Raw genomic sequence first — 12,066 nt, 5'->3', positions numbered from 1 at the left:
TAATGGTCAAATAAAAATACTTTCAGAAATTGTGAGATGACTCAGTTAAAAGGAGGATATCGCTGCTGATGTATAGATAATACAATTATCTCATGACAAGGACATAAACCCCCTGAACCAGATGGCCTTGCAATTGAATTTCTCAAGAAATTTAGAAATTTATTACAGGAACCACCCTGTGCTCCCAGATAGAGACTACACTTCTTTACCAGAGCATAATATATCAGAAATATCCAAGTGATTGAGTTTTATGCAAATCAAATCACCATAGACTAAGGTCTCTTCATCTCCATTTCCTAAGATAACAATGTAAACTCTCCCAAAATGGAAGGAGAAATCAGTTTGATTTTTGCAAGGCATATCTACTGTATCTTGAGCATTGCCTGAATACAGGCACACAGAATGTTAGAAGCGGGCACAAAGGTTTGAGGAGTGTGGAAAATACTCTGTGAGCAAAGGAAGGACTAAAAAAAGAAATTCTTCTAAGGGTAGGGGACTGAAGCTAGATTGACTTCAGATAAAAACACCTCTAGTCTCTCCTTTTAACCACCTTTTCTTAGCATCACCCCCCTCTCATAGGCATCCCCATTCCATGCCCATCTCCTGGTCTTATGAGGTTGTGTGTATGTACATGTTGTGTTTTTACAGGAATTTGCCCTCTCTAGCTTTCTGGCCATCCTTGTGCTGACAATTAACCTTAAAGAAGACGGAAAGCCATATGTTGACCCCCATGGTATTGGCAGCTAGAAGCTAAGGCCAGAATGACCAACCATCCGAGCACTCAACCCCACATTCACACTTAGCCTTGGAATGTCATTCACAGCAGCAGAACAACAATATGCTCAACCTGCAAAGTACAACAGATTTATAAAGTACCACAGATTTCAAGTGTAGGGCTTAGTATACAATTTGAGGATAGTAAAGAATTTTTATGTACACTATGCCTTTTTAGATTCCTTGCTGATTCTTGGAATATTTTACTGCCACTTAAGCCAGGACTGAGTCATTCCCAGACTAGCTGGCTTTCTTACGTGGCAGTAGCAGCGGTTCTGACAGGAAGTGACTTACATGAGCTCTGCAGAGAGGGAGTTTGCAGATCCACAGTGATGGCATCCTATCTCAACCTAAACTAGGTAACTCTGTCCTAGTGCCTCTGTTGCCTGCTGAAATGGGATTTGAGATAAGCCATGCAGCTTTTCTCATAGATAGTCAACATGACACCCAACTACACTGAAATCCTCAAGACTAGAAACTCCTTGAAAGCTGAGATGGCATTTGTTTTTCCACCATCCTCCAGCTAACAAAGTCCTCAATATCTGTTTAAAATGAATAAATTATCCAAATAAGCAAAAACAGAAGAACATTTCAGATGTTCCCATGTGTGTTGCAATAATCTGCTTCTCATCCCAATCCCCCATCAGCACCTACCCACTATGAGGATGAAACAGATAAAGAAGATATTTTAATAATGTCAATTATACCATTATCATTACTATGCATTATTATATGAATGTTAGTTTATTTAAATTAAATGCATGCACACAAAATACACACTTTTAAAAAACACACATTTACACATTAAACATGTTGAAATCATTGTCTATAGGTAAGGAGGAGGGAGTAGAACATAGGCATAAAAGGAAATTATCAATTAAGCGATTAGTATATAAATCAATACCTAAGTAGCAATTAAATTCAGCATTCAAGGGAATTTTGAGTGAAAAAGTCCTTGGACTGGATAATGGAACAGATTCTTGGGGGAACCAAGATAGATGCACAATGATGAGTGTTACAGAAAGGAACTCTGGACACTACCCACCCCCAGGCAGAGCCCACACGTGGAAAAGGGAGGAAATAATAGGTAAGGCAGCACTCTTCCCAGGCACAGCTCAGGAAGGAAGCAAGCCTTGTTGAGACACCCCCCTGCCTTGCAGGGCTAGTGAGCAGTTTCATAGCAATGTATACAGAGAGCCTTCCACAAGTTCACAGCCTCTGAGCAAGACCTAAGAACCAAGAGACATTTTCCCCCTGTGACCAAGAGCCACAAAGACTTGGCACCAAAGGACAGCAGACCCGGTGGCCTATGGTAAGAACAAAAAAGATCCTACAGAAGATGCCAGAGAAGACAGATTACCAGAGGCTAGCTGGGAGCTCAGATATCTCAGCAGATGCTGGCACAGAGAGGTGATGATGCTTGAGGACCAGATGGGATGATGTTCTGCTCAGATGTCAGCCTGGACAAATGAAACCCACATACCTGGTGCTTCTCTTTAACCCACCCCAACAACCCTAGGCGCCTGACTCTGTAAGGCCTCTGGGAATTCAAAAGCAGCTTTCATGAGAAGGACGGTAGTGGAAGAAAATGTTGAATTGACTGAGAACATGAAGAATAAGTATATTCTTTTCCCATCAGGCAACATGGAACCATGAACTACAAATTAAGTCATTCAATTGATGTATTGGGAATTCATTCCTTCTACAACAGCCAAAATTCCCCCATAAATGACATGGGTCAGCTTCTTTATGTGAGATGCCTTTGGAGGCTATCACAAGTGATTTTTTTTCAGATTAATAGTGGCTGCTGTAAACTTTAAAGAAAAACAAACTCGTGTACTGAGAGAAATGAGAGAAGATGTGCGAATGATGCAAAGGATACAAATTTGCAGTTAGCAGGCTTGGGTTGGAACCCAGTGCTTGCCCAATGACCTTGGGCAAGTCACTCAAATTTTCCCTGCCTCTATGTCTTCATTTACAAAGTGGAAATGACGATGATAATAATGCCTGTTTCATAGGGTTTCTATGAGAAAAAAATGAGATAATGTATGCAGAAGTGCTTTGTAAACTATAAAAAACACATAACTGTTAATCATTTTTATCATCATCTATGAATAATAAGCAGCTTTATAGAAAGCATTTTATAGATTCTGAACGTATAATATATTCATAAGGAAGTGCTTATGTACTGGAAGAATCTGACTTTTCTGCCCTGTTTTGATCTCCTTGAAAAACAGCGCTAACCAAAATCAATTATTAAATGGATGTGCAAAAGGAATGTCCAATGACTAAAATAAATTAAGATTAAAATTTAAGTCCAAGTTTGGAATCATGGAGTTGTTTTTTTCTTATGACCAACAGATCTTATCAGCTTTTAAAATAGTGAAATATTTACTTTATCAAAAATCTTTCTAGAATATTAAAAGCAAAAACCCAGAGTCATAGGAAATTTATACTAACCTTCTTGCTGACATTCTAGATATCATGTATGAATGTTTCACATTTGATCAAACTTTAAAAATATGGCAATGACAAAGTAAGCTCAAAATTATTTTTAGTTTATTCTATACTACCTAAGCATCATATAAACTCAAAAATGACCTTTAAATGTGGAAGAGCAGTGATGTTTTTTCAAGAAAGGAAATTAAATCAAAATTTGATGGAGAGGTGAAACATTCAACTTTTTGAGAGAATAAGATTCATACATTTAATTTTAATTATGTGTCATGACACACCTGCAAGACATTCAGGAAGAGATGCTCAATCTAGAGGGGGAAATAGGGTTCTCAACCTCAGAACAGGGATCTGAGTCATCAGCGTATGAATATTTGTGGATACCCTGACTGAGTGAGAAATCCACCAAGTGGAGGTCTTGGGGAGAACTCCTTTAATGAACAGATATGAATATTTTACATTTAATGAAGTTTCTTTTTCTCTCTGCATTCTGAGAGTTTTGATGTTCCTTACTACATTGTTTTCTTATTATCTGTTTATCTACCTCCTCTTAGCTTAATTATGAGAAACTCTGGAACGAAGTCCCCTCTCTCCCACCTCTTTGCCTAAGTGAGTGTCAGGTATTTCCATATAAATACATGCTTCCAAGTTGTATTAAAGGTACTTGAAAGGTGCTTGAAAATGTCCTTTTTATTCTATTTTATCTAAGCATCAGAGAGGCACAACAATGTCTTTTGAATGTAGAAGTGAAATTCAATCAATTTAATGGAAAGCGTAATCATTCAGCTTTTTGAGAGACCAAAATTCACACATTTGAATTTTATTTATGTTTCCATGTAAACACATGCTTCTAAGTTGTACTTGAAAGATGCTTGGAAAATGTCCTTTTAGTAGCTTTAAATATTCCCTCATGGTATTGTATATAGGTTAAATTTTTTTTTTACTTAATGCTTTCTTCATAGTTTAAGTAGAGGTGAAAGTTCACATAGACCCCCTTAGGTAATTCTATAGCCCACTGTAGAGCCTGAACTGTTTAGAGCTCAGAAAGAAAGTCTTCCACCTGGAAAGTCTCTGGCAAGAAAATATGCTTTATATTCACTGTACTCCCAAATATTTTACCTTTAAAAATAAAATTACAAGTTAGCAGACTATGCACATGGCAGGCAACTAAGAATCAACCCATTGTAGGATTGTTCATCTTCTCCTAGTTCCAACATAGTGCTTGGCACATAGTTGGCTCTCAATAAATAACTGTATAATTAATTGTATTAGTTAATTCAGTGCTTAATAACTATTTGCTAAGCCAGGTGCAGTGGCTTACGCCTGTAATCCCAGCACTTTGGGAGGCCGAGGTGGGTAGATCACCAGGAGTCAGGAGTTCGAGATCAGCCTGGCCAACATGCTGAAACCCCATCTGTGCTAAAAATACAACCGGGCATGGTGACGCGCACCTATAATCCCAGCCACTCAGGAGGCTGAGACGGGAGAATCGCTTGAATCCGGGAGGCAAAGTTTGCAGTAAGCCAAGATCGCGACACTGCACTCCAGCCTGGGTGACAGACTGAGACTCCATCTCAAAAATAATAATAAAATAAAATAAAAATAACTATTTTCAAAAATAATGGTCTTGAAAAGATGACACCTCCCACATTATTATCATCACACTGGCCCCTCCCCTGATAGCTGAACCATAATTCCAACCATCCACTGGACATTTCAACTCAGATGCTCTGCATGCAGACAGAAGTGGAAGCTAGAAAATCAGAAGAGGTGAAAACAGGTAATGGACTAAGAAAGCTTGAGCTGGTTCTACAGGCTCACAAATTCAATTTGCTATGAATAAGTCTGTACTGTTTTGTCCCTCAGGAAATCACATAGGCAGCATTCAAGATTTTTCTCTTAAAAAATGAAGAAAAGTCTGTCATTAAGTAGACAAGCATGCATAGAGTGATTATTCAGTAGAGCAGTAGGACCGAGTGTGTTTTTATTTATCTTTTTACGGTAAGTATCCTTTATACTTAAATTTTTCTTGTATTTTTATTAGTCCTCAGGAACATGTATGTTATCATTTATTCTTACAGGCCTTTCTCTTGACTGCTTGTTTTATTCCCTTTCACGCCCATTTTTTCCCTATAGGAAATTATGATACCATGTTGTAAAATGTGTTGCTTTAATATATGTAATTTTAATTACATAAATGGTACCATGATTTTTTTAAATCTCACTTTTACTTTTTTTCATCCATGACTATATTAAGATCTATCCATAATGTTACATGCAAATCTTGTTCGTTGCTTCTAACAACTTCACAGTGTTTCACATATATCACTTTTATAATTAAAAAAAAAAAAAAACTTTTAAAAGACCTTTAAAAGCTTTTTTTTAAAAAGCAAATTTTGGGTAAAACCAATAAGAAGAGATAACAATTGAAGTTCATCATATTAGGCAGTTTTTAGAATTTTGGTCTACATTACAAATCACTTTTCCACATAAGAAATTAGAGACTCATTGATAATTGTTTCATTTTAGCAAATTTTGGGGGATTGTACTCTGCTTTTATACAGATTTTACAAAAACCTGGTCATTGGTGCCAGGATAGCAAATCCTCCTGGAGCAATTTCACAAATTTTGAACATAAAACTCTGGTGGAAAAAAGATAAGAGCAAACATCACATGGGCCAATTTGGTTAAACGTGCAGTCCAACTGATGTTTCAACTGAACTAACCAACTGAAGGATTATCTTTATTATTTGTAATGCTATGTTGATGTCAGATGAATTCTTCTTTTTTTTTTTTTTTTTTTTTTTTTTTTTTGAGACGGAGTCTCACTCTGTCGCCCAGGCTGGAGTGCAGTGGCCGGATCTCAGCTCACTGCAAGCTCCGCCTCCCGGGTTCACGCCATTCTCCTGCCTCAGCCTCCCGAGTAGCCGTGGCTACAGGCGCCCGCCACCTCGCCCGGCTAGTTTTTTTGTACTTTTTAGTAGAGACGGGGTTTCACTGTGTTCGCCAGGATGGTCTCGATCTCCTGACCTCGTGATCCGCCCATCTCGGCCTCCCAAAGTGCTGGGATTACAGGCTTGAGCCACCGCGCCCGGCCTGATGTCAGATGAATTCTTAAAGCACATCGCTGGTCTGTTGGTCACATAAGATTATGCCCTGATGGAAATACCGGACCCACCATTCTCGTAGATTGAAAGTTCAATTTAAACAACTGAAAAGGAATTATTTTCCTCTCTCTGAATTGACCGTATGTACTCCTTGTTTCAGCAGGGCTGGATCCTGGGTTGAAACTCCCACTTTGAGGGACAGGCCCAAGGTGTCATGTCAGAATAAATCAGATTCATTAAGCTAAAAAAGAAAAACACTAAGAAGTCAACTCAGATCACGAAACCGGGATCAGAGACATTAGAGAGTAGACGCTGAAATGAAGAAAGCACAGCAGTGCAGATTTAACCAGGCCTCAGCATAGCTTTAATACAATGTTCCAGCCACTCTCTTCCCTTTCCTCCTCCCCATTTCTCCCCCATGATCATGGAAAATTGTTGATATGAGAAGTTTATAATATGTGAGCTTTTGAATGTTTGGTATCTTAAAAATTTTATTAATCACTTTCTCCAATTGCTTATATGCTTAAATACCTAGCTAGGCTTTTTCTCTTTTTGTGGTGGAGGGGTAAATAATTAATTTTGGATGTTTTCACAATTTTTATACCTACTTTATTTTTATTATGCTAACTATAACCTTTTAAAAGTTAGAATTTGCTTCATTTAAAACTTCATCCCAGTGTGGAGTTTTTTGTTGTTTCTTTTTAAAAAAAAATAAAGAATGAGGTTAGAAATATTTAGGCTACAAACCCCAAACCGCAACTGCTACTTTCAGCCTGCACATAAAATTGTCAAAGAACTTGCCTGAAGGGACCTAATGACTCAGGTCATCTACATCTAATACATATGAATATTTAAATGTATTGAACCCCAACAATGTGCTAGACACTGTTCTAAGGTCCTTACATGTGTTCACTTATTTAATCTTCACAAAACACTATGAGGGGGATTTTCTTATTATCCCATTTTATAGAAGGGGCCCCAAGATCACCCAGCTCATTCAGTGGTGGTGCTGGGCTTTGACCACACCGACCTTCTAAACCATCACATTTATACCACTCAGCATATAAAGGATTCTGCCATACAACTTGGGGAGTTTTTATTTCCAGTGAAATCTCCTCAATGTCAAGGTGAACTTTGCTTCACATCTGCAAGAACGACAACTACTGACTTTCATTACAGAAAGTAATGAAGAATCTTGTGCCAAATATAAGATAATTAAATACATGGTAAGCTGTGCATGTGACAATATACCTCTCATTGACACAAATGACAAGGTTAGATATCACAGTAAAATGGGAGTTCATAATAGAAATCCTGAAGGGCTTGAGTATGTGGCACTAATAAGAAGCAACATTAATTCTACTTACACAAATTCTCTTATAGTTCCTAAAACAGGTCAAATAAATGATGTCACTCCCTGAGAACTGGATGTTTCACTTCATATACTGATTGGTTGATGGAGTGAATGAGAAAGAAGTAAATCTAATTCTTATCCTCTGCTGCCTAGCTATTTATTAGAACCTACAAACTTCAAATGTCACTATTAGCCAGGACACAACAATATGCCTTCTGCAGTGGACAGCTGTAGGGTTTGGCCTCCAGCAGTTATTTCTCCTCTTTCTGGCAAAAATGTTCTGCTTTCCTTTTGGGGCACTATCCCCTTCCCTCTTCTCTTTTCATATGGTTCAGGCAGAGTTTACCCCACCTGTAATATCTGGGGGTACATGACCAAGGTCTGGCCAATTAGCATACTCCATCTCAATATTCTCAGTAACTAGTTCAAGGATAGCATCCCAAGGCAAGTCAGTCAGAGTCAATGAACATCAGCTCTAGAACTTCTGCTGGAACGCTAGAGAAAGAGATACACACCTGCCACTAATTCTGCTAATCTAGAAGAAAGAAGGCAAGTCAAGAGAACATTTGCTGTGGCTTAAGGAGAATCTGCATGAGAATAAAACCAACACAGAAGAAAGATTAAGGAAAGCATAGAAAGACTCCTGGCAACATAATTTGCATACCTAGGTCCAGCCATACTTGAACTCAGATACCCCTGAACTCTTCAGGTATATGACACCTGAACACAACATGCACACAGAACACATGTGAATATAGTCACACTCACTTTCTTTTCTACATAAGCTACTTTGCCTTGGCTTTCTCTCCCTTGCAACAAAAATTTTTCCTCTAAATTACCTCAGTCAAAAATTAAAATGATGGCATGAAAAAATAGCACATGAAGTTATAGGGGAGACAAAACTCCTCTACCCATCTCAGGTTTATTGACTGGGCCCCATAAATGAGATTGACAAAAGACAGATTAACAAGAAAAAAACAATAGAAATTTATAATTTATGCATCATACATACACATGGAGCACTCAGTGATGAGTAACACAAAGGGGTAGTTAGAACCTGGGCTTGTCCAGCATCTTAGCAAAGAACAATAATTTTATAGAGAAGCAGCAAGATACAGGAAATGAATTTTGAGCTTCTAGGAGAAGCAAATTGTGGAAAGGAATATACATGGGGAAACTAATGGCATAAGGGCTAGTTACTAAGGCTTATTTGCATATACTTTCCTGCTGCCATCGCATCTCCAGTGATAAGACTGCATCTTCTTCCTAGTACGGGGAGTATGGGGGTCACCTTCACAAGGGGAATGAATTTACGTTCTATTTTTAAATGAATGGGGGGAGGACTGAGAGAGCATACCATGTTTGTTTTTCCTTAATTGCTCTCAGCTCCAAATAATCCTTATGACAGAGTGGTATATTTTTGGATGGCATATTCTGAACCCCTTCAGGGCAGAGGTGGGAGTACAGGGTGAAGGTCCCTCCACCAACACTCAGTATGGAGCCAGAAGAATTATGCTACTCAAAGCTTCTACTCCTCTCCCTAGAATGTTCAAACAAATAAAATTGTTTATAAGCAACAGCAAAGGCAGCCTTGCAGTGGAAAAGAAATCACTTAAAGACAGATTGAATAACATATCAGCAATGGTTCAGGACAGATAGATAGCCCTGGATGGAGAGATGGGCTGACTGAGTGCATAAAACTATGATTTCAGGACATCTCAAATACTGGCTGGCAGAACCACATCTACCTTTGCCAGGCTGTTTCCTTGACTTAACACCACAGATTGGCATTACCCACTGTTTCCCTCTACCCTAACCCCAAGAGTCCCATTTTTCGTGGATGGCCCTTTTATGGGCAGGTAGTTCTGCTCTAGACACACATTTCTGAAGAAAGTAGATCCCACAGGTTTGGGAGTCTATGGGAAATAATAGACAGCTGGAGGTAGATGAAAGGAATAAAAATCATTATCTTTACAAGGTATATGTCTAAAATATATATATTTAAAAAATTAAAAGAGCAAATTCTTCTGTGAGCTCAGTAGAATCTACCTCCAGAGGGTCAGAACACCTCCTCCTTCTAATCCATAGAAGACTATAATCTTTGCAAGTGGCAGGAATAGATCAAGACATTGAATCAGCCCCAGAGTTCTAGACAGATGTTCCAAAGCCACAAGGGGAGTTAAGCCCAGGCTCCCCGCACAGTCTTCCAAGGTCCCCAAGGCTCCTGTTCTCCCAGTTCCCTCCCAAATCAACTATGAGGGTATTGCCTCACATTTTCTACTTATATTTCTTCAAATCCATTTTTATTTGATATTTCTTAATTTTGACCTGTTTTCCAGACCATCACTTCAATTTCCAAATGATTTACAATCTTTAGAATTCTCATTTAGAAAGTCGTCGGGTCTATTAATCACCTATTCTGTGTCTTCATTTTATCTCTGCTTCATGCAGCTTTGAAATAGAGCTGGTGAACTTTGTATTTATTACACTTATACCTTCCCTAAATGCTTTTAACCTTTTACTAATATCTGAACATGTCTGACTAGCAGAAATTGAGAAATAATAACCAGAGTCTTTATAGCATGATATAGATTTACAACATTTCTTGAAGTGAGGTCATTCCTCCTCAATCAGAATGGCATAAAAATCCTACTTAAAAATAAAGGGAAAAAAAAAAAGAGATGTGTGGAACTCATGCCAAATTTACTGAGGTACAACTGTCAGCGGGAGAGACCCAGAAATCTGCAAATCGAACCAACAGGATGTGACGCTGATGTACTCTAAAGTCTAAAGAACCAGAGGCTTGTGTGTTGAAAAGGGGCTGAAAACAAATCAAATAATACTCTGATTGAAGAATCATGCAGTAGGCATGTATCAGCCAGAGTAAAGTTAATTTATAGTGACAATTTTCCTTCATATTTCAGGGACTTGAAACAACACTTTATTCTTTGCTGACATTATATGCCCAGCAGGCACTGGTGGTGGTACAGGTGAAGGTGAAGAGAGAGCTCTGCTCCATATCCTCTCACTGGAACCCATGCGATGGAGGCTCCACCATCTGGAACGCTCCTGGTTAGAGCAGCATGGGTGTAAGAACGCTGGAGTCTCCCACTAGCAGGGAAGTGACACACATTACTTCTGTCCATGGCTCATTGGCCAATACTGGTCTCATGGTCCCACCAAACTGCAAAATTGGGTGGAAACTGCAAATCTCCCACAAGCCCAAAAGGTGTAAAGAACTAGATATGAGTGAGCTGAACATTAGAGATTTCTACCACAGGGAACCACCTCTATTTTTTCAAAGATTAATAGTGAGGGACAGAGAAGTAAAGTTCTTTGCATGAATCCGTACTGAAGTCGATATTGGAAACCCTCCTCTCTTCATTCTTTCCACCTGTGTCAAGGGGATAGACACCCTTAAAATCTTTCCTATTTCAGCAGTTTCGCTAAAGTGCCAGTTAACACGAAGGATAGATGGTATTAGAATTTAAATGTCATTTTCTTTCTGAAGCAGACTGCCAAAAATATAAACAGATAAAAGAAACCAGTTTGCAGCTGAATTAATCATCAGATGAACATATTACATGGATGTGTCCTGCTTGGTTGTACTGTTTAAGGACTTCAATTAAACTGTTATGTGAATACCTACTATGTGCCCAGAGCGATGCTAGGCACCCTCTAATAACATCAGCAGAATTTTGTCTGGCCCACAGATCAGCTCAGCCAGTTCATCAAAGAGAAATGTTGTTCCTGCTTTTCTTGCTATTCATCTTCCCTTGCCATTTTGATGGGCCCCCTGGTCAGACACCTAATCTCAGACATCCACAGCCACAGAGAACAAACCTGCCATAGTACCATGGAACCTTGGAACCTCTTCCCAGCTCTCTGTAAGCATCAATCAGAGTTGTCAAATCTTCAACTTAGGAGAGCTGTTTGAGCCCATAATCAGGAATAGATTTGCTCAGCACAAAAAGAAAGATCCATGTGGTGTATCTGTGCCTCTCTGCCGTGTTAGGACATTTGCCTTATACTTTCTGGGATAGAGGGCAGATAACTGCTTTGATGCTTAAACAAATTGCAGGTGGATGAATTCTAGTTCCATATGACATAAGGTCAATAGATAATTATTGCAGGTTGCAAATGGCAACAAACCAGACTCTGCTTCTTCAAACCTACAATTTTTTTGAAAAGGATAAAAATATTACTCATTTTTCCAGTGATTACCACAAGTAACAGAACTCTTAATATATCTTATTATAGCCATTACCCCTTTCCTTTGAGCACAAACATATCCCTCTTTGTGGAAGCAGTTTGCTGGTTCAATCTGAGCTCGCCTCTGCCCGCAACACCCCATGATTTCCATTATTTTATCTAACG

At 38.8% G+C, this 12,066-nt stretch overlaps 1 long non-coding RNA gene across 1 annotated transcript in view; it reads left to right on the top strand.

Moving 5' to 3' along the window:
- The window catches only part of LOC105488543 (uncharacterized), a 45,122-nt gene extending 42,044 nt beyond the window's left edge, over positions 1-3,078 (top strand). The window contains exon 5 of the long non-coding RNA XR_011619863.1: positions 649-3,078. This is a non-coding gene — a long non-coding RNA (uncharacterized lncRNA). The remainder of the gene's footprint in view (positions 1-648) is intronic.
- The last annotated feature ends 8,988 nt before the right edge of the window (positions 3,079-12,066 follow it).

This window comes from Macaca nemestrina, chromosome 2 (assembly GCF_043159975.1).
Source record: "Macaca nemestrina isolate mMacNem1 chromosome 2, mMacNem.hap1, whole genome shotgun sequence".
Taxonomy (NCBI): Eukaryota; Metazoa; Chordata; class Mammalia; order Primates; family Cercopithecidae; genus Macaca; species Macaca nemestrina.
This window is presented reverse-complemented; position numbering and strand designations above follow the sequence as displayed.